This window comes from Lynx canadensis, chromosome B1 (assembly GCF_007474595.2).
Source record: "Lynx canadensis isolate LIC74 chromosome B1, mLynCan4.pri.v2, whole genome shotgun sequence".
NCBI classification, from domain to species: domain Eukaryota; kingdom Metazoa; phylum Chordata; class Mammalia; order Carnivora; family Felidae; genus Lynx; species Lynx canadensis.
In genome coordinates, this window is record NC_044306.2 from 143,027,707 (window position 1) to 143,050,223 (window position 22,517).

At 41.3% G+C, this 22,517-nt stretch overlaps 1 long non-coding RNA gene across 2 annotated transcripts; it reads left to right on the forward strand.

Moving 5' to 3' along the window:
- Positions 1-322: 322 nt before the first annotated feature.
- Positions 323-18,643, forward strand: LOC115512520. Of its 2 annotated transcripts, none has more exons than XR_004343543.1 (3): positions 323-495; positions 4,347-4,427; positions 16,891-18,643. It is a non-coding gene; the product is annotated as an uncharacterized LOC115512520 (long non-coding RNA). The 2 variants fall into 2 exon arrangements; XR_004343544.1 differs by having other exon boundaries at positions 16,976-18,643.
- The last annotated feature ends 3,874 nt before the right edge of the window (positions 18,644-22,517 follow it).

Sequence of the window (22,517 nt, forward strand, 5' to 3'; positions counted from 1 at the left end):
TGAAGAGGGGCTAATTCATGGGTTACTGTCATGCCAACAGGCCTTATCTTAGCTGTTTGGTTTCAAAGCAAGCCGTAGAAAAAGGAAGGAATTGCGATGTTACTTGTGTCCATGGAATGTGCATTCTTTAGGCCTTTTGGAGGTAAGCTAATGAACAATATTTTGGTACTGTGTTTAGCTTTATTAAATTATTATGCCAAGTGCACTTCTATTTAAAACCATTTATTTTTTTTAAAAAAGGAATAATACTTGTATTGGCTGAAATTAGTGAAGAGTTCAAACTTCCCGTAAATTGCCTCTGTGATTCCCCCACAGCCATCAGCTTCTTTGAAGTGGAATGGTAACTTGAATAAGCACTTTTGACCTTGGCCCACACATTGTTCTGCTGGAAGGACAGACTCTGCTTTACCTTTGACTGTTTCTTTCTCCTGTGGAAACTGGTTTCTAAAGACAAAGAAGAGACATTTCTCTAAAAGGACATTTTGGACACGCGTGGTAAGTTGTTAGCAATTTATATATAAATTTGGAAGGTGATTCTGGTTCTGAATTAAAAAATATATCTTACCATCTCCTGGAGCCACTCAATGTAAAGGTCTCTGACTTGGAAGTTCCCTGCAAACCCCAAGGGGCTGTGACCACACTTTAATAAAAACCGTCTTCTATGCACTTCAATCATACAGCAAATTTACATGGGCCATGAACTTCTGCTACGCGGGAGATGTGAGTGTGGGGAACGTATATGTAGGTGTTGAGGGGGATGAAAGAGTGAAGAGCGGTATCCTTCTTGTGATGCAAGCACAGGCTGTATGTCTGTGTGTTGTCTACTGAATTGAATGAACCTTCTACAAACTTCCTACACTGAATTGATAGAAAAGGAACATTCGATAGATGAGGCCTTTCAAAAGTTTTCAGTTGAAAACGCCAACATCTTTCAAAGTCTCTCTATGACTCCGGCAAAGCAAACAGCCTTTCTCAAATATTTGCCAATGCCAACTCCATGCCAAACCCTCGGTGTTTGGCCCTGGGGTCAGGAAGTAAAACTTTGACACAACTTTCAAAAATTTCCTCTACCCCTCCTACCATCAAAGCAAGATCCTTGCAAGCACTTCTGTAAATTACAAAATGTACATGGCCCATAATAATCTGTAGCCTTTCCAGCCACAGGAGCCTGAAATAGAAACTTAGACAGATTGAAAATAGAAGTGTCTCAGAAGAAATTGCTTCAACCTTGGGGGGGGGGATATTTTCATTTCTGGTAGTTGTAAAAGGGAACCTTCTAACTTCATCTCCTTGGGTTTGATTTACCTACATTACTTCATTTAGTGGTTTTAAGGGCAGTGTGCAGTGATTGCTATGGGAGTGTTCAGTTTGGCTCTCATTTTTTGAGGTTGTTGTCTTGGGGGTGAGCAGAACCTGTGAAGTTAACCCAGGAAAAAACCTGAAGAAAGAGGGTCCATAAGGGCAGATGAAGACAATGGAGGTGAGAACCAGATCCTCTCTCTCGGTCTAAAGTAAACTCATAGTTTAAAGGACAGAAACCCTAGTGACACAGACACATGCCAAAGACAAATAAGTAAAGAATACAGGTTTAAAAAAAAAAACTATATTTTAAAGTAGGTTCCACACCCAACGTGGGGCTTGAACTCATGACCCTGAGATCAAGAGTTGCATGCTCTACCGACTGAGCAAGCCAGGCTCCCCAAAAGATTACAGGTTTTAAATAATTTTTCTCGTGTGCTCTTTTGGCTGGCATCAGCACTGTCAGTAATGAGTAAAGCTAAACATCTTTAAAGGCTGAACTAAGCTGACTGGAGTACAAAAACACTAATGATGCTTAACTGCTGGAACAGTGACTCTCAGAGGTGGGTAGCAGGTTTGGTACCAGAATCGCTGAGGGTCGGGACCAATCTTCTGTGCCTGCCCCAATTGTAGTGATCCAGTTTTCTGAGTTGCAGTTTGTCTTATACCCCGGGGGTGTTAAGAATCAGTAGAATAAAATATGTATCCAAATTCAAAGTAACATATGATTGTTCATTGGAGCTTTTTCTATGAAGAACACAGTGGTGGAGATGGGGGAACAGCCCTCTTGGAAAATTAATGTAGGGGTCACAACATTTAACTGAAGAGACTTTTTCTCTTTCCTGAGTCTACCAAGGGTAAAAAGAGGAAATAAAGATCATACAAAGGAAGTAAGACAGAAATCCCCTTGGCCACCGATGCTAGGGCCCTACTTCGTTCCAAAGGCCTTTACGGAATGGTTATGAGGCTGTGAAGGTGGGTACAGCATTCCTTGAAAGCAGCTGAAAAGGATGGAGAGGTGAAGAATGCTGTTAAAAGTCCATGCCAGTCGTGAGGGCCAGCTCCTCTATCCTATTCCCTCTGCAGTCAGGAGTGGAAGTTGGCCTTGGCTTCAACTTGTCCACACTGCCACCATCCCTTACACGACCCTACAACTCCAGCCAAATGGACCGGGCAGTTCCATGCTCACTGTCCTTGCCATCGCTGGGCAAGGAGTGCCAGAGAACTGAAAAGACAGACCTGGACTTGAATCCTGTCTCTGCCTCTTAATAGATAGTTTTGGGTGTGTTACTTGCTTTCTTTGGAGACTTAGTTTTCTGATCTTTCAAATGATGGCCATTGGACAATTAAATGAACTGAAGGAGGTAAAGTATTTGACACAGCACCTGGAACAGATAACAGCCTTTGTGAAGATTCCAATTAAGTAGATTCTTTGTCTCACTCCTTTGAGCCACTGTTCTACCAAGTACCCACCCACATTATTGCATTCACCCCTGAGGAAGGCAACCATTTGTTTTTATACATCATTTGTATACATTATCCTTAGCTAGACTGTGAGTTCCTGCAGGAAGAAGTCAAACCTTACAGTTTTGTATTCCTCACACTGTAATTAGAACATGCTCAATGAAAGTTCATGGGATCCCCTGGTTCCTCTGCTGACTGAATGCATAAGTGAATGAATGGGATGGGGGATGGGGGAGAGGAGAAATGAAACTGGAGGTTTTCATTAATAGAGGGGAATGTTCCAACATAGCATCCTTTTCTTGTTTTGACGGGTTCAGCAAATAAGGCAGCAGATTTACCGGATTTTATTCTGAGCACTGTTGACAAGTTTGCGAATAAAGGAAGTCTAGGCTGTATTTACTTTTAAAGAGCCAGGCAGGGAAGCCTCCTCAGACTTTCAATACTAGGCTGCTGAGTTGGTTGTGACTAAGAAGAAGAAACCTCAAGCTGCCAGGACACACTGTGGTTTCTCATTATCTGTCACCTGCTGGAGAGGGCGGCATCCCCCGCCTCTCACATTTCAGCAGTGCCTTGCCGCAGTGGGTCTGCAGTCGTCTATGAGAGCTGTGCTAGCTAACCAGCCTTCATTCTTGCCCAGTTTTCAACTGATGTCTAGATCCTTTACTTCCCTGGACTTTCTCCTGCCATACAATTATCCCTCAAAGTGTTCCTGGCCAACACTCTGCTCACACGAAGCTAATGGCTCTGTCTTCTAACAGTTGAGAAAATGAATTATTTCTCTGAAACCAGGAAAATATGGCTGCTAAGCAATGAGCGAAAAAGCTATTCTTTCTCCACTGTCAAGAGACCCTGTTCTGAATATGCACCTCTGGTGAGCCACTTTGTGTAGGTAATTACCTAGTCTCTTGCCCAGGGCACTTGGTCTTGCTGTCCCTGTGGACAGAGGGGAATTTTAGATCATTGATACATATTGCCCATTAAATTCTCTTAAGCTCATATTCAGCTGCCTTGGCATGAGATACACAGTAAGCCATGTATAAAAACTAGACCATGATATTCCATATTATTGCCCAGCCAGAGATACTGAAACCTTACCAAGATGTAAAAAAAAAAAAGAGAAAGAAAGAAAGAAAGAAAGAAAGAAAGAAAGAAAGAAAGAATCCTGCCAACATCTTGATTTAAAGAATAGCCCTCTCTTACTAACCTTAGTAATCTTGTTCCTTTAAAAAAATTAAAAAATGATTTCATTGTGTCCCTTTGAAGGAGGAAGAGCAAAGTCTAGCCCAGGATGACCACTGGTATAGTCTCAGGCCTTATGTCAGCAAATGCACCAAATTTAGACTTTAACCTTCACTTCAAATGGGGTTTTACACACTGACACAGAGACCCAAGATGGGAGTGAAAGGTTTTTTTTTTCATCCAACTATAAAATTGTCTCATTATAATACTACACAACCTGAAGTAATTTTTATAAGTTACTTTGTAACAGCACAATTGTGTTAAGCTTATATATTTTACAAGTGTTAATTTATTAAATGCAGACACTTAAAATACACTCTATTTTTATCACCTTGTTTTGACAGGTCCTTGTTAAATATACCGGGGCTCAACCTCTGGGAAGTGCTGCATGTGAGTGGCATCTGAGGCCTCGGGAAAACTTCCAGGTATGGATTTCATGTGTCATGATCCTACTTGCTGCATGGCCTTATGGAGGTGGAAAGGCTCTCAGCCAACTGCGGGCTTATTACATAGAGCTTCTCAAATGTTCGTGCCAAAGTATACGTGGCCAGTTATTTTACCATAGAAGTCTAGTTCTAAAAAAATATCCTTTAAGCGAGTATTGTTACCTAATAACAACAATTTTTTTTTTTTAACGTTTATTCAATGTTGAGAGACAAAGACAGGGGCAGAGAGAGAGGGAGACACAGAATCCTAAGCAGGCTCCAGGCTCTGAGCTGTCAGCACAGAGCCCGATGTGGGGCTCAAACTCACAAACCACGAGGTCATGACCTGAGCTGAAGATGGACTCTTAACCAACTGAGCCACTGTGGGGCCCCAATGGTTAGCTAATAATTAAGAATTTGTCATGAACGAGGTGTAAAATGCCACAGACTTGGTGTTTACTGGATGGAGCAGCTTCTCTTTCCCTGACCTCATGTATTTGAATAGAAAGGAAACGGAGTGTCAAAGGCTGCTCACCAGACTGCCTAATTACCTTTTCTGTGTGTATTATGGGAAAATATAGTGTGGGTGAGGAAGTTTAGGAATCAGTACTGCAGCTTCCTGGACAGTAAATAGCAGCCAACGGCATCAGCACCAAAGTGCTCTGCTGACCTTGAGATTTATCATAATTTAAACATTTTTTGAAACTTAATTTGTCCTTAAGTTCAATATTCCTGACCTGCGTCATCCAAGTCCCCCTGCCCCTGAGCATCCACACTTGGAGAGAAATTTTATTTTTTATGTTATTATTTTATGTATTTTTTAATCATTGAAGTATAGGTGATATACAATGTTGTATTAGTTTCAGTTGTACAACATAGTAATTTGACAATTCTATACATTATTTAGGGTTCACCACGCTAATTGTAGTCACCATCTGTCACTATACAATGTTATTATAATATTCTTGACTAGATTCCCTATACTGTGCATTTCATCTCCATCATTTATTTATTTTATAGCTGGAAGTTTGTAACTTTTAATCCCCTTCACCAATTTCTCCTAACTCCCCATCCCGCTCCCCTCTGGCAACCACGTTTATTCTGTTGTTGTTTTTTTTTTTTTTTAATGTTTATTTATTTTTGAGACAGAGAGAGACAGAGTGCAAGTGGGGGGTGGGGCAGAGAGAGAGGGCGACACAGAATCCGAAACAGGCTCCAGGCTTTGAGCTGTCAGCACAGAGACCGATGCAGGGCTCAAACCCACGAACCGTGAGATCACGACCTGAGCCGAAGTCGGACGCTTAACCAACTGAGCCACCCAGGCGCCCCTATTCTCTGTTTTTAAGAGTCTGTTTTGCTTGTTTGTTCATTTGTTTTGTTTTTTAGATACTGCATATAAGCAAGAGAGACTTTGAATAATCCAAATAGTAAGATTGAGACTTTTATTAAATAAAGTAACCACCAGCTTTGGTAAAGCCTCTACTTTCAGTGGCCTGACAAGGGTTCTGAGATAACAACGATGCTGCAGGATGGTGGTGTGATTCAGGACACTCCTTTAGAAGAGCTTGCAAGGGGTTCTGGGCTTATTACAACATCGTGTGCTCAGCCAGCTGTGTGTCTTTTCATTCTGCAGTCTTTGGAGAAGGAAGAATCTTTAGAGCGTATAATAGGTTCTGCAAAGGTGTAAGTTATAGCTGTCATTAAGGCAGCTTTAGGATTGAGGATAATTGGATTTTAAATGCCTCCTATATCTCCTGTCTTTTGCCATTAAGCAAAGCCTAGGGTAAAGACAGCAGATCAGAGTATCCCACTTCTCTCCTACCTCTTGCCTAAGGGGTGGAAGTCCTTTACTGGATTTTCCATCTCCTTTCAGGCAATTATTTTCTTGCCACAACTCTCCCAGACAGTCAATGAGCTGGATGTTCTGGGCCAATAATAAACTTCATCTCTCTGAGCTAATTCCTTGCCATTCCTATGCCCCAGAAAGTCCAATTCAGTCAGGGCTGTCTTCAGTGAATTTCTCCACATTGTTAAAAATCTATCTTCTAAAGATAATTCACATTTTTAGAAGGCTTTGGAATGATCTGGAATGACTTTTTTGTTTTTGGTCAAGTTCTGAGATTATTTTGAGTTCAGGTGGTAATTAACGAAAGAGTATTTTCTCTCTTCTCTGCATATTGGAACAATGTCAGCATAAAATGATAAAAGGCTTGGAATGGTCTTCTTTCTTGTTCTGAGCACATATTGGTTTTATCAACTATCTTAATGAAGACAGGGCATGTTGGGGAATGGCAAGTAGACCAAGGTGATTTGAACAGAATTGGGTGGTGGGAAGAGCTGGATAGGTAAGGGTTAACCAGTGGTTGGGCTACAAACCCTGGGTATCATCTATTGTGGCCACACCACAGTTTTTGAAGAATAATATTTAACGACTATTTTAGGCCATTCATCTGTGTGTTGGCCCTAACCTTGAATGCAGTGTCCTAAATCAGTGACATGGGATGGACCTACACCATGAAGCCCCTCTTGCCCCTCTACTTTAGGACCTCAACTAGATCAATTTCAATGGCATCCTTGGCCCATTTCCCCAGGGTCCTACCTTGGCTGTCACTTATTTTGTTTTAAAGGGTGAAAGGGGGTATGGAGGGAGAGGATGTACCATCTGTTCTTTAGAAGGGCTCACTGAAATCTAAAACAACAGTAACAAAAACCAAAAACTAACAAACATGACAAAGCAGATAAACAATAACAACAGGTACCAAATAAGCCCACCTAGTCTCTCTGAAGAGTACATTTCAGATAGATGGTTATCCTCAATGCCTTCATTACTTCTACCAGGTACTTTCCCCTGTGGCCTACAAAGGGCCTTAATGGAGATGAGCATATCGTGCTTTCTCTGCGAGTCAGAGGGCACAGTCAGTGTAACATCATACTTTATATGCTGTTCAATCTGGTGAAGTAACAACAAAGCCTTATAGCTTTTTATATCCTTACTGCAAATGCATCTGGGATCCAGGGAAAGGACAACTCAGTACCACCAGGTATGTAAGAAGTGCCGTACGAAGAGGCCCTAATTGAAATACAAAAGGAACTGCAAGGGAAGGAGTAGTACATTCTGAAAAGGTTGAGGGAAATTACTTCTCCATCCTTTACTTTTCTGTCTTCAGTATCTGAAGCAATGGATTCAACAGTGGTCATGATTGAATGCTATTTGTCAAACCATAGGGTGGCAGGAACTAGGGAGGAAGGAGAAAATTCTGTCAGCAGATAAAGACTGGGAAGATATCTCTGAGGGATTTTGCATTTGCACTGAACTCTTTTCAATTCCCAAAGGGCTGAGGTTTGGGACTAAACCTAACCAGGTGGTCCAGATGGACAAAGAGTGAACCACAAGAGCAACTTTTGTTCTTCTAGCTCAAGGCTTCAGGTATCTTTTCTAACAGCCTCCTCCACCTAGCTCTAGTTCTTGCCTGGTCTCCTGACCTGAGGGAGGGGAGGGGGGGAACCTGTTTCAGCTGGATTACTCTGTTTAACTGAAAGAAAGTGTTTCAAGCCTCTGTTCCTTAACGTAAAAAACTCCAACCCTGACAATACAAGGCCAACAGTATCCTCAGCCATCACCTTGATATGAGTACTTTCTTCTTGAGTTTGGAGGAAGGGGGAGAAAGCCTTGAGATTTTCTGATGATTAGATGGTATCCCAAAAGTCTACATGCCTCCTGTTGACTTAAATCTCTGTGGAATCCGTCAGCCATTAACTCTCACCTATCCTACATTAATAGATGACTCACTGCAATCTCTCTCTCTCTCTCTCTCTCTCTCTCTCTCTCTCTCTCTTCTCTGGCTCTTGTGCTAATTCTCTATAAAATGCAGCAGGATCATTTTTTAAAAAATTGATGTGATGGTGTCCTTTCCCTTGCTTATAACTTTCCATGCCTCCCTATTGCTTTTAGGATAAAGAACAAAACTCTTACCATGACTTAGAAGATTCTATCAAATCTCTCTAGCCTTACCTTGTATTCTCTTTGTCCTTCCTGCATGCTGCTTGCTGTTGTTTTGCCTGAAATGCCTTCTCTCTCTCTCTCTCTCTCTCTCTCTCTCTCTCTCTCATTCTCTCCCTGTCTCTCTCCCCCCTTATTTTCTATGAGAGGAGAAGCACAGGATAAGTAGAAGTTAACTGGACAAACAACTTGCCCATGAACATCTTCCCTGATCCCACTACCCATCTCATCAAGGTCACCTTCCTTGTCATTGTGTGGTTTCTAAGAATTATGCTCTTTCTTTTGGAGTTCTGCCCAGTTGAAAAGTGTACATCCATGTAATTCTCCACCAGACTATAAACTCTATGAGGACAGGGTCTTGTTTGTACCCAGGGCCCATGTGGTATAGTGGTTTGTTATGATTTCAAATCCACTTGTTTGTGACTCAAGTGAGGTTGCTTTTGTCTAAAGGTGAAAGTGTTTACACTGAGGAAGCTGTTTCAGGATGTTGTCATCTATTGTTGATAAGCACTCAGTAGCTCAACTGTTGTCAGGTGCCTCTGGGGACTTATAAGTAGAACATATGGAAGAGTGGGTATGATGTAATACTCATTTAAACTTTAAATACCAAGAATTTGTGGGGACTTACCAAGAGTGTCAGGTCTGGGACAGGCTACCCTTTGCTGATCTAAATAGCTCTCCAGGGACCTTGAGGCAGTAACTCCTGCTGTGGCAAGGAGATCCTTTGCCTTCAGTGGTAAAAGCCATGCAGCAGCATGGTGAAGGAGATAATCTTGTCTGCCAACACCAGAGCCTTCATTCCCTTAGGATTGTGCTCTAGCAATAAGGGACGTTTGCTTTGTGCTGGCAGCTGGATGTCATCTCTTGGTTGGCTAAGCTGACTCCTCCAAGAACCAACTTGTAGAAAGGTACACCTCACCTAAATTTGGACTTCGTTTCTTTCATCTCCCTTTTATCTGGAACAATAGTGTAATTAATCTGTCATTGGTTTGGAGTATGTTATTTCTTTATTGGCTTATTAAGAAACACTTTCCTGTATGCTATTGGTTTATGAAATGTTATTATAAATTATAATTCCTGAAGTGAAACTGTGTTAAATAAATTATTGACAGAGATAATCTCAGTGTCTAAGCATAATTTTCTCTGAATACAACAGCCCATCTTAGTTAATTATTTGTTGAACAGCCTAATATATATAGGGAGGGGAGTAGTCCTTGTGGAAGATCCACGAAATGTCAGAACTCTGGTGAAATCAAAAGGAAACCCATTTTCTTAGAGTTTTAAAATGCTGGGGCACCTGGGTGGCCAACTCTTGATTTCGGCTCAGGTCATGATCTCACAGTTCATGAGTTTGAGCCCCGCATCAGACTCTGCGTTGATGGTGCAGAGCCTGCTTGGGATTCTCTCTCTCCCTCTCTCTCTCTGCCCCTGTCCTACTCACATACTCTCTCTCTCTTTCTCAAAATAAATAAATAAAGCAGAAATATTAAAAAAAAAAGGGGGGGGGGTGCCTGGGTGGCTCGTCAGTTAAGCCTCAGACTTCGGCTCATGTCATGATCTCAGTTTTTGGGTTCATGCCTGGCATCGGTCTCTGTGCTGACAGCTCAGAGCCTGGAGCCTGCTTCAGATTCTGTGTCTCCCTCTCTCTCTGCCCCTCCCCACTCATACTCTGTCTCTCTCTCACTCTCAAAAATAAATAAAACATTATAATTGTTATGTTAGGGGAATAATGATGATTTTTTCCATTTCTATTTTTTTCTGTATTTTCTGGGCAGAACAATGGCAAAGCATTGAAGAAAGAATTAAGAAAAGGGCATTAGACTTCATGACTTACTGCCCTTTTCTAATGACCTTTAGTAGAAGCTTCAGTAGAGTAATGAAAACCAAAATTATCAGCAAAGGAGTAGGAAGGAAAGAAATGGTAGTGAATATAGATTATACCTAACAAGTTTGTAGGTAAAAATAAAGCGGAAAGATAAAACAGCTAACCTGAGAAAGTAGCAGGATCAACAGAAGGTTGTTTAGTTGCATGAAATTTTTTATGCTAATAGAGACCAGGAAAAGTCTATAGGCTGAAGGGGAAGAAGGTGGTGGAAAGAGACCATAGAGGTTTGTGAGGTTTTTGTCCTGAGAGAAGAGAGAAGAGAAAAAGTATATGATACCTAATGCATATTCAATAAATAATAACATGATGGACCAGTCAAGTTAGCAGGATGAGGTGCCTGGGAGAGCTCAGGTCTCATCTCAGGGGTTCTAAGCAGCTAAGAGCCAGCCACTTGTCCCTGTGCAGGAATATGGAGCTGTTGATCCTGGAGATTATGATCTCAAGACTGGATTTTTATTTAAGAACCCTTTTTTAAAAAATTTGATGACTGATTTAAACAGAAGTTAAATAAAAACACCAATATTCAACCAACTGGCAACCACTTGAAAACCTGTATTTTAGTACGTGTTTCTCCAGACCATAGTTGCTAGCATGGTATTTAACAGTTTTTAAGGACATAAAATTTACAAATACAGTTTACTCATTTAAAGTGCATGGTTTAGGGGCGCCTGGGTGCCTCAGTCGGTTAAGCGTCCGACTTTGGCTCGGGTCATGATCTCAAGGTTAGTGAGTTCAAGCCCCGCGTCGGGCTCTGTGCTGACAGCTCAGAGCCTGGAGCCTGTTTCAGATTCTGTGTCTCCCTCTCTCTGACCCTCCCCCGTTCATGCTCTGTCTCTCTCTATCTCAAAAATAAATAAACGTTAAAAAAATTAAAAAAAATAAAGTGCATGGTTTAGTTGTTTTAAGTAAATTCACAAACATATGTGATCATTACCACAGACAATCCTAACATATTTTCATCATTAAAAAGAAATCCTGGACCCTTTAGTTATCACTTTTCTATCCCCCTACTTTCTCACCCCTAAGCAACCACTGATCTACTTTGTGTCTCCATAGAATCACCTATGCTGGACACTTCATTTCAGTGGAGTTGTTTATTATGTGGTCTTTTGGGACTGGCTTCTTTCACTAGGAGATGGTTTTTTTTTTTAATGTTTTATTCATTTTTGAGGAGGGAGGGAGAGAGAGAGATAGGCAGAGAGAGATGGGGAGAGAGAGAGGAGGACAGAGGATCCAAAATGAGCTCTGTGCTGACAGAAGTAAGCCCTATGCAGGGCTTGAACTCATGAACCACATGACCTGAGCCGAAGCCAGATGTTTAACCAACTGAGCCACCCAGGTGCCCCAGGAGATGGTATTTTTTAAGTGAAAAAGTAGGAACATGAAAAATTTGGAAAGCTTTTAATCTCAGTGAAAGGGAGAGCCAATTTGTCCTAATACCAAGGTGAGTAGGGAAGAAAAGAGTTTAAAAAAACATCCTTTGGAAATGAAGGAAAAGCAAAGCCAGATAAAAGTCCTGAAGGTATTCTGCAGCTGCAGGTATAGGACACACACCTCAAGGATCAATCTGTGTGAAAACTTTGATTTTGATCATCTGTACCAGGGCTGAGAGACTGCTGGTATGCACAAGCTTGGCTGTATCAGTAGTTTGCACAGCTGAGGACTGGTTGGATTGTTCCTGTGCCCTGTTTGTGGCTAAAAGATATAAATATCACCCTGAGTTGCACAGATTTCTTCAGGATGTTAGCTTTGAGTAAGTCCTTGCTTCTAGTTACTAGCATTGCTTAGAACAAGCAAGAAAAGAGAGAGAGAGAGGGAGAGAGAGAGAGAATAATCTAAGGATCTTGGGTGCCTAACTCCAAGACCTCCAGGGTTATCTGCTTATAATAAAAATAATCATCCAAAAGCATCCACTGCAAAGAAGCAGAGAGTTTCAGGCAGCTAACACACCATTCCCAAGGGAGCATAGTCTAATTTCAAGGGCTTGGCACTCATTGCAAAAAAATTCTTCCTCAACAGCCTACCAGGAGACATGACTCTGGAATTTTCAGTAAAACCACAAGAGCAAAGAAGCCTGTTTAAAATATGGGGTATGAGTTGGACACATTGCTAATAAAGATTGCAAGACTCCTGGGGGCTTCCAACAGCAAAATACACTGAGAGAAGATCAATGACTTTTTTAAAAATTTAAATCCAAATTAGTTAACATATAGTGTAGTAATGGTTTCAAGTGTAGAATTTAGTGATTCATCACTTACATATAACACCAAGTGCTCATCCCAGCAAGTGCCTTCCTTAATGTCCATCACCCATTTATCCCATCCCCCCAACCACCACCCCTCTAACAACCCTCAGGGAAAGTAAGATAGATAAGGAGACAAACCGTTAGAGAGAGACAATTAAATACAGACAGCAAACCAAGACTTTCTGGTTAGTATCTGATGATGGTTGCTTCACCAGTGTCAGGACTGCCCTTGGACCCAGGGACAACCTTGTATAGGCAGAGGACCCGCAGTTTTGATGGGGTAACAACAGCAATACTTGCCTTATCACAGAAGTGGCCCCCCGCTCTACCATTCCAAAATTATACCTAGACAGGAACTCCTTAAGAGCCTTCTGAACAAAAAAGTATTTTGTGTGGGTAAAACTCTATCAGTTAGGATGATGAGTATCTGAAAGCCAAAATAAGGGTGCCTTCAATGGGACAGAAGTGCATTTCCCATTTGGGGCCAGCTTGAAGGAGGGTGGCCCAGGGCCATCCAGAAGCTCTTCTTCACCATCTAGCCACTTTGGCCCGTTTACCTCACTGCCCTGGGGAAATGAGTGTGGCCCATGCAGTGCTGCCATTCTGGCCTCACATTCTCAGCTTGAGGCAGCAGATGGAAGAAAAGATGATGAAATAAGTTCAAAGAGCATTCCCACAGCCCCATTAAGGAATGCTCAGAGACAGCCATCTAACACTTCTGTTTATATTTTGTGGGCCAGACTTAGTCATCTGGAGATATGCAACTGCAAGAGAGGTTAGGGACCACACATTTTTTTCTGTACAATTACACACCAGCTAAACCTTGACAGTGTGATTATGCTGCTGGGAGAGGAGGGGAGTGCTGGTCCCTCGTTCCTGTGGCACACACTGCTAGTTGCTTCTCAACGTCCAGATTAAAAATGGGGAGAAAGTGTATTGGATTATCTGGCATCTATTAGTGACCAGGAACGTGAAGAAACGACATTTGTTGCCTAGGGAGAAGGGGAAGGAGGCAAGGAATGATCACATAATAGACATAGAGGGCATCCAGCCTTGTTTCCTGAGTTTGCATTTGAGAATAACAAGGCCCAGGAAAGCTGAGTGACTTTTCAAAGGTCATGCAACCTGCCAGTAACTAGCACCCAGCACTGATTCCCAACTAGCGTCTTCTTGTGCCTCTTGGATACCCAGGGCCCCACAGATGTGGAATATTTCTCTACTCCATGGAGCCTGAGCATCCAAGAGGTTGCTCACACTATGGGTGGCAGATTCAAATAGGATGGACTGGAGACAAAAAGCAAAAAGAAAGAAATTCCTGTTTACTATTACTGCATCCCTTGTTAGTGCTGGCCATTGAAGTCCCCCAAGTCTATAAATCCTGACACTCTTCTACCTCTGGGCAACTTTCCCAGTAGCTTATTTTGCCTCTGCTTCAGTCTCTTCGGTGATGGTGGGACTACTTTGAGGTAGCCCACCCTAACTTTATGCTGTTTTAGTTGTTACATAAGTCCCGATACGGAGGAAAAAATAGCTTCCCTCCATTTTGTGAAGAGGTTCTGAATGGATTATAAACCATGCCAAGAATTTTTTGTGGGGAAAGTGGTTACTATTCTTAACTGACTATCAAAATTTGGGACATATACCGGAATCCTGAAATTTCCTTTAATAACTTCATTTGCAACCTAATTCTAGAGGTACAACTTGTCGAACATCTCAAACCATTCTTATGGTTGTGTTTATGAATTCATAGATGACTGGTTCACAAATTTGACATGTTGTTATTTAAAAGGCTGATTTAGGATAAAAGGAGAAAGGAAACACGCTAAAATTAAGAGAGGGAGGGACGGGAATTGTGAAGTATTTTGGTAGTTTATGTGCTTGTAGGAAAAACAGAAGCTATAAATTGAAGAAGAACCTTCAAGGGTCTCTCTTTTCTCATTTCACACTCTAAAAATTTATTTTTATAATTTAAAACAAAGTATATGGTAAATTTTATGGGTATTTATATTTATCACAATGATAATGTTCTTAAAAAGGGGGAAAGAAAGATGTGGTCTAGGGAATAGAAGCACAGCAATAGTTTTAGAGTTGATATGCCTTGAATTACACTTGGTCTCTTCTCTAACCCCTATTATTTGAAGGAACAGTGCAAATTCAGGAGTCAAAGTTTTGTGCAATGCTTTGCTTTTGTAACAGGTCTATCTTTTTTTTATTGAAGTATAATTAACATACAATGTTCTATTAGGTTCAGGTGTACAACACAGTGATTTGACAATTGTATACATTACTCAGTGCTCGCCATAAGTGTAGTTACCATCTGTCACATATGACATTGTTACAATATTATTGACTACATGCATAGTCATATTCATGCACATTTCATCTCTGTGACTTATTTATAACTGGAATTTTGTACCTCTGAATTCCCTTCACCTATTTTGCCCATCTCCCCACCCACCTGCCTTCTGGCAACTGCCAGTTGTTCTCTGATAGGTGTACTTTTTTAAACCCTGGAATGGACTGGTAAAAAAGAGGTAGGGACATACGTTTCTAGCCCTGGATGTTTTAGAACATTTTAAGTATTTTTATTTTTATTTTATTTTATTATTTTTTAAATCTTTATTTACCTTTGAGAGAAAGAGAGACAGAGTTCAAGTGCGGAGGAACAGAGAGAGAGAGGGAGACACAGAATCCAAAGCAGGCTCCAGGCTCTGAAATGTCATCACAGAGCCCAATGCAGAGCTTGAACCCAGGAACCGCGAGATCATGACCTGAGCCAAAGTCAGACACCCAACCGACTGAGCACCCCAAGTATATTTATTTTATAATAAATAATTAGATTACCCCAGAGGGCTGTACACATTTGACTCTCCACAAACACCACTTGCTGACACATTCTTATTAGAATTATATCAATAGAGGTGTCTGGGTGGCTTCGTTGGTCAAGCATCCCAACTCTTGAATTTGGCTCAGGTCATGATCTCATTGTTCGTGGGATCCAGCCCGAGTCAGGCTCTGCACTAACACCACAGAGCCTCCTTGGAATTCTCGCTTTCCCTCTCTCTCTGCCCCTCACTGGCTCGCACATACATACTTTGTCTCTCTCTCAAAAATAAATAAACATTAAAAAAAGAATTATGTCACTAAGGAAGGTGTGCTGTCATCGTCAACTATGAGCTGAATCATACAGAAGTCCATCTGGATCATAAACAAAAGTGTATGAAATTTGACACATAGGCTCAGATGTTGAAGAGTGTGTGGGATAGGAGAATCCTCCAGGAAAAGACATATTAAAAAGCCCAGTTCCTGCCTTCCAAGAAGGCTTTTCAAGGTCTGTGGGATTTGTTCCTGTTACTTGTGCTTCTACGAAGCAGTTATTTCATCTTCTTTTGGGAAACTAATTACATGTCCATTCAGTGGACTGAATTTCTTTAATGCCAAACCTGATTGCCATTATTGTATCAATTTTCTCACATCTCACAGCCATTGGCATGCTCTCCTTTCTTGGCAACAGGAGGTGGTAAGTGGCAATAACCATGACTGGCATAGATAATTACTTAGGTCCTCTTACCAATTAGATTGTGAGTCCTTTGACAGCAGGCTCCATTGTGTTTTATGCATGATCGATAGTCAAATAATTGTTGGATGCTGTAGAAAGCAGAAGGAACAGTTAATTCCAGGTTTGAATGGAAGGGTTGTCATTTGTAGATGCTTCTGAGATGGCCCTATAGAGATTTTTTTTCTTTTTTTCTTTTTGGAAAGACCTGGTGCAAACAATTAAAAGAATCTTTCTTAAACTAGGAACAAACTTACAGCGAGCATTTGGCACAGAAAAGTTTCAATTACGTTCTGTCCAGTGCTCCACAAATACCAAATACCAATATCATCTTTTCTCTACTGACCCATATTGAACATGAGTTGTGTTTGGGGAGGAGGAGGGACATGTGATCTACCTACAGCTAACTCATTTTCTCCTGGTTGTTTTAAAATGACAGCCAGGGTCGCCTGGGTGGCGCAGTCGGTTAAGCGTCCGACTTCAGCCAGGTCACGATCTCGTGGTCCGTGAGTTCGAGCCCCGCGTCGGGCTCTGGGCTGATGGCTCAGAGCCTGGAGCCTGTTTCTGATTCTGTGTCTCCCTCTCTCTCTGCCCCTCCCCCGTTCATGCTTTGTCTCTCTCTGTCCCAAAAGAATAAATAAACGTTGAAAAAAAAATTTAAAAAAAAAAAATAAATAAAATGACAGCCAGAACAATGATTTTTAAACATTTAATTTTAGTTGCAGAAACTCGTTTTCTTTTTGCAAGCTAATTCTTATTCATCATTCCTGTATTGAGACTAAAATGGGCGAAAGTACGGTTGCCCAAGTTGTAATCAGCAGGAGCCTGAGACCCTCAACTGAGTCCTGTCTCTCCCCACAAGACCTTTGAGTCTTTCAGCTGACCGGCAGACTCAGTGGAACAGTTTGAAGACCACTGACAACCTGACGTGGCCTGGTGGAAATCCATGGAAAATTGCTTGTGAAGCAAAATGGACCCAGGAAAACCCCACTTGGACTCCTCAAGGTCTGTGACTGTTTATTTGCTGCTCCCCTATCCCATCCCCCACCCCTTGGGGAATGGGGAACTTTACTGCACTAAGGATTGCACCACTGGGGACTCGGCCTTTCCCCTTCAACTTCTCTAAGGGGGACTTTCAGCACAATATCTGCTTCATCCACCTCTGGGTGTACAAAGCTATTGCACTGGGGAGGGGGACTCTGTTGTAATTAAGAGTTTGGGCTCTAGAGTCTGCCTGCCAGGGTTCTTAACCCAGGTTCCAGGATTTGCTAGGTGCAAGAGCCTAGGGCAGTCACTCTCATTTTGTCCCCAAATTTCCTCACTGGTGATATAGGAACAGTAATAGCACCTGCCTCACAGGGTTGCTGTAAGGATTAGGGATGACTTTCAGTCCCTTAGAGCAACTCCAGGCACAGAGTAAATGTTTTGTAAATACTGGATGTCATTAGAAACACATATTTGCTTGCCTGATATAGAACAACTAGCTCAAGTGACTCACTTCTTTTGCTCCTAATTTTCTGGGTCACCTGAATTTTCCTTGCTAGCTTCACATCAAACATGTGGCCTCTGCAATCACATCCAGTACATGTATATGTAGGTTTGAGAAGTACCACCCAATTTCCAGATTACATTGCATTCCTTCTGTTCTCTATGCAGCAAAACTCTAATGACAATTCCCAGAAGCTTCTAGAAATTCCAACTTTGATTGGTGTTTGTTTTCCCAAAGATACTTTGTTTTTCAACTCCTGTAGTTCCTTTAGCTTGACTTCTCTTTCTTGTATCATGAAAATCTATATTTCAAACAATCTTTAATTAGTACAAAGAGGACAGGCTACATAATTTTCAGGACCCATTGCAAAATGAAAATGTAGGGTACCTTGTTCACAATGATTAAGAATTTCAAGGCAGTGACAGCAGAGCATTAAACCAAGTGCAGGGCCATGAAACTGGCCCTGAGTACAAACATATTTAAAGTCTTTACTTTCTTTATGCCACAGTCAGATAGGATATTCAATTTACACAATGAGATTTTGTAACCTGTGAGACCCAGAAACCTGGCCTTTACTGCCTACTTGCTTGTACTCACTAACCTTTGTCTTACATTTTTCCTTAAGTTCTTCTATATGGCTTGCCTCCTAACTCAGGCAATGAAACCTGAAACCACCACTCAGGTGATGGCAACCTGACCACCAAGGCCCTTTGAGTTAAAACCCCTGACTTGCACCTGCACAGATGGACCATGGAGTGACCACCTCACCACACCCATGACCAGAATTGCCTTTAGCCTATTTTAATACTAAAATCTCCACTCCAGACCTCAGCCTTATTTACATAACATACAATGTATGTATAGGCATGTTTCCTTAAAGTGCATGTGTGACCTTATGGCCCCCTTTACATATGATGACAAATATTCATCCTAACTCCAAACAAAAGGCACCCATTAACCCTCTCTCGGGGAGTCACCACTTTGGAAGCCATTCCCTGTGATCTTCTTACTTGCTGCAAATAAAGTTTTCTTTGTACAACAGACAACTCAGTGTGGTTTCTGTGACTCACCAAGGAGTGAACTCACATTGGCTCAGTTAAAATTTCTCTTACTTTCATGTATGAAGCCTCGAGGAACAGAAAGTATGTATGTTCCAAAGACATTTGTTTATTCTTCCCACAGATAATAGTTCTAAACCAAGGACAAGAGATTCTTTCTAAAGATCCATGTAACAGATACCTGTAGAAGAAAATCACATCTCTCTCTCCACTTGGAAAGGAGTTGACTCAGTTTTTTTTTTCTTGGATTTCCCAATGACACTTCATTTTCATAAATATCACAGAGTCCATCTTTCACCTGCCACCAGTCTTATAAAAAATTTCACTATTGCTAACGATGTTATACTCACTATAATCAAGATTATTCACTTCTGGGGCGCCTGGGTGGCGCAGTCGGTTAAGCGTCCGACTTCAGCCAGGTCACGATCTCGCGGTCCGGGAGTTCGAGCCCCGCGTCAGGCTCTGGGCTGATGGCTCGGAGCCTGGAGCCTGTTTCCGATTCTGTGTCTCCCTCTCTCTCTGCCCCTCCCCTCCCCCATTCATGCTCTGTCTCTCTCTGTCCCAAAAATAAATAAAAAACGTTGAAAAAAAATTTAAAAAAAAAGATTATTCACTTCTACATGCTTCTTTTTTTGTGTGAGAAATCTCTACTAAGAACTGGGCTTTTTCTGCTGCCTTAATGCTGATTCCCTCCAGAAGCAGAGCCTGAAATAAGGGTTTAATTATCGATAGTTTGTTGGGAGGTGCAGGGAAATAGGAAAGCAGCCAAAAATGATGAATTATTAAGCCATCTATCACAGCAGTCAATTGGAAATTAATCCTGCAAATAAACTTTGAGATACTTTAAAACACCACAGAATTATCTCACCTGGAGGCTCAAGGGGGTAGGGCCTTTAGACATTAATTGAGAACTGCTGAGAGGGGCAGAGCTAAATCCAGGCAATGCACGCTGGGATGGCATGGTCTCCAGGATGGGAAGACGCTGAGCTTGCCTGCTATATCTACAATAGAACATTGGAAAAAGAGTCTTCAAGCAAACAGCTCTGGGTTCCAAGATCAGCATAACTGATTTGAAGAATGATTTGGGGTGAGTTAACATCTGAGACTTATTTCTCATCTATAAAATAGAAATACCACCATTTACCTACCTTTGGTGGTGTTGGGATTATGAGAACCATATGAAACATCAGACATAACCATTTGTATATACAGCTACCATTAAATTGTTTTTTAAATTTTTATTTATTTATTTTGAGAGAGAGGAGAGAATGTGAACGAGAACAAACAGGAGAGGGGCAGAGAGAAGGAGAGACAGAATCCCAGGCTAGTTCTGTACCAAGAGTGCAGTGCCCAATGTGGAGCTCAAACTCACAAACTGTGACATCATGACCTGAGCCGAGATCAAGAGTCAGACACTTAACCCAGTGAGCCACCCAGGCATCCCTAACTTGTTTTTTAAAACCAGTATTTCTGAAACCTAATATTCATGACAATCACTTGAAAATCTTGTTAGAAGGCAGATTCTGACTCAGCATACCTGGATGGGGTAGGAGGTTACGAGGTTCTGCAATTTATAATAAGCTCCCAGATGATACTGATCCTGCTGGTCCCTGGATTACACACAGCAAGATTTTAAACCATTCTAAAATTTCTCTTTAACCACCATATACAATAAGTCATAAAACATTTTCCCTAGGTCTGTTGAGTTTAATCATAGTAAAAAAAAAAAGTTTGAACACATCCACAAGAGCCTTATGTGTTAGCCTTATATGGAAAATAACCAGCTGTGTTAATCACTACTAATAAACTTAACTGCTTGGAGTTCCCAGAACAGAGTTACACAAGAGACAAAGTGCAGAGTGAAAAATATATAGAATAGATAAGGATTTCGGCATTATGGGAAATGCAAGAAAAGATAAAAGTTGCATCATTATTAGAGAATGAGGAAAAAGAAGAGATCCCAAAACATATCTCTAAGCAATTCATGACACATGGCACTAATACAAAATTGATGTGATGTGCTTTGAGATGTCTCCTATGTGCAATACATTATGAAGGGTAGAGATGTAAAAGCATGTATGTGCTGTTTATAGTCTGTCGAGGGGAATAGAGCCAAACGTGAAGATGCTAAGCAGTAAAAACGTGAATAAATAGTTCTTAGCGGGAGAGATTTGTTAGGCATAGGGAGGTTATTTTGGTCTGGAATACCTGGGGGAAAATATAGTTGGTGATTTCAGCTGAGCTTTCAGAGGACAGGTAAGTCTTGCTTTGAATATTGTGGAAATGTATAGGGAAATAGTCATGACTTTAGAGAAATGATTTTATAAAATGTGCCTCAAAAAGAGCCCTGTTTAGGAGTATGTGTTGTCAGTAACAGGGCTTGGTTAAGAACAGTGGCACACAATGTACTTATTGACCCTTAGCTGAGGGAGAGGGAGGCAAAACAGCAGGTGGCCAATAGTATTGTAATCATTACAATCATGGAACTTGGAGGCAGATCTGGATTCACACAGATTTTTAACAAGAACTAGCTGTGGGATTTAGAAACACTTCATCCTATTCACCTTAAATCTCTATTTTCTTATGCATAAAATGATAATTTCATGATTTCTAAATAGGATTGAAGTGATGCTTAGGTAATTCATGAAAGGAAATCCATTGTATATTTCTTAGTACGGACCTGCTTCATAAGTGGATAGTAAACATCAACTTCATTGATGGATAGTAAACATTAACATATTCAAAACAGAAAGGACAAAATCCTGCAGAGAGGCTATATATATATAATTATATATATAGAAAGAGAGAGAGAGAGAGCGCGCGCGCGCACCTGTACCTCCTTTGGGAATTGTCCTTTTTTTCCCTTATCATGCCCAGCATGCCTCGGCTATGTGTGGGAAAACTTATAAGCCCAATGGCGAAGTGGGTGGTGGGGTCAGATCCTGAGGCAGGCACATGTTGTCTTTATATAATTATTATATATTATATAATATAATATATATATAATATATGTCTCAGTTTATACTGTCAATGACACATACACAGAGCAAATTTTAGTCCTTTCATAAAAGAGAAGGGTGTATGGTTATTAAGATGTGCTGTCCAAATTCCCCTCCAGGGGTAAAGAAGCTATTACCCTCATACTGGGAGTGCCTCTAGCTGAAGAGAGCCACCTTGCCAAAGTCATGCTCCTTCTTTGGGTTGTCCACATCAAGTGACTGTTGGTAGAGATTTAAAGGCCCAGCCTTCTCACTCCAGTTGTGAACAATTCTGAAGGGTTGTTTCATCTTCAAAAACCTCCACAGGATCAATAGAAGCTTTACTCAGACTGCATAACATCTCAATTTCTCCCTCTGCCTAATCATATATCCTCCCCTTCCCTCTGCACTTGTTGAACCTTCTGCAGAATAATTTCCATCTTAGAGTCTGCTTCCTGGAGAATCCAACTGTGACAGGTGGTGCTGCTGGTGGTGGGTGGAGGACAGCTAGCCATTGACACCAGGTGGTAGTGCAGGTGTTAAAATGATCACAGGTGATGAAGTTGGATGCTATACTGGTAAAAGAAAGTACATTAGCTGGTATTGATTTCTGCCATTGGAGAAATAGGAAAATACTATAAAGACTGTGGAATTGAGTGCCTTTTCTAACTCATTTGAGGTTTTGGAGAAAAGATAAGCTAGAGGTGAAAGAGGAGATTCACCTTAATAGCATATAAAGAAACTCTCATCTCCCACAGCATGAAGGGGTGAAAATATTGAGGACCAGGAACTAATGTAAAAGTAGCTGAACTTCAGAGGAGGTTAAACTCTCAACCTAAGCAGATCTGTTATGCCAAGCTTGTAACATGTGGGATGGGG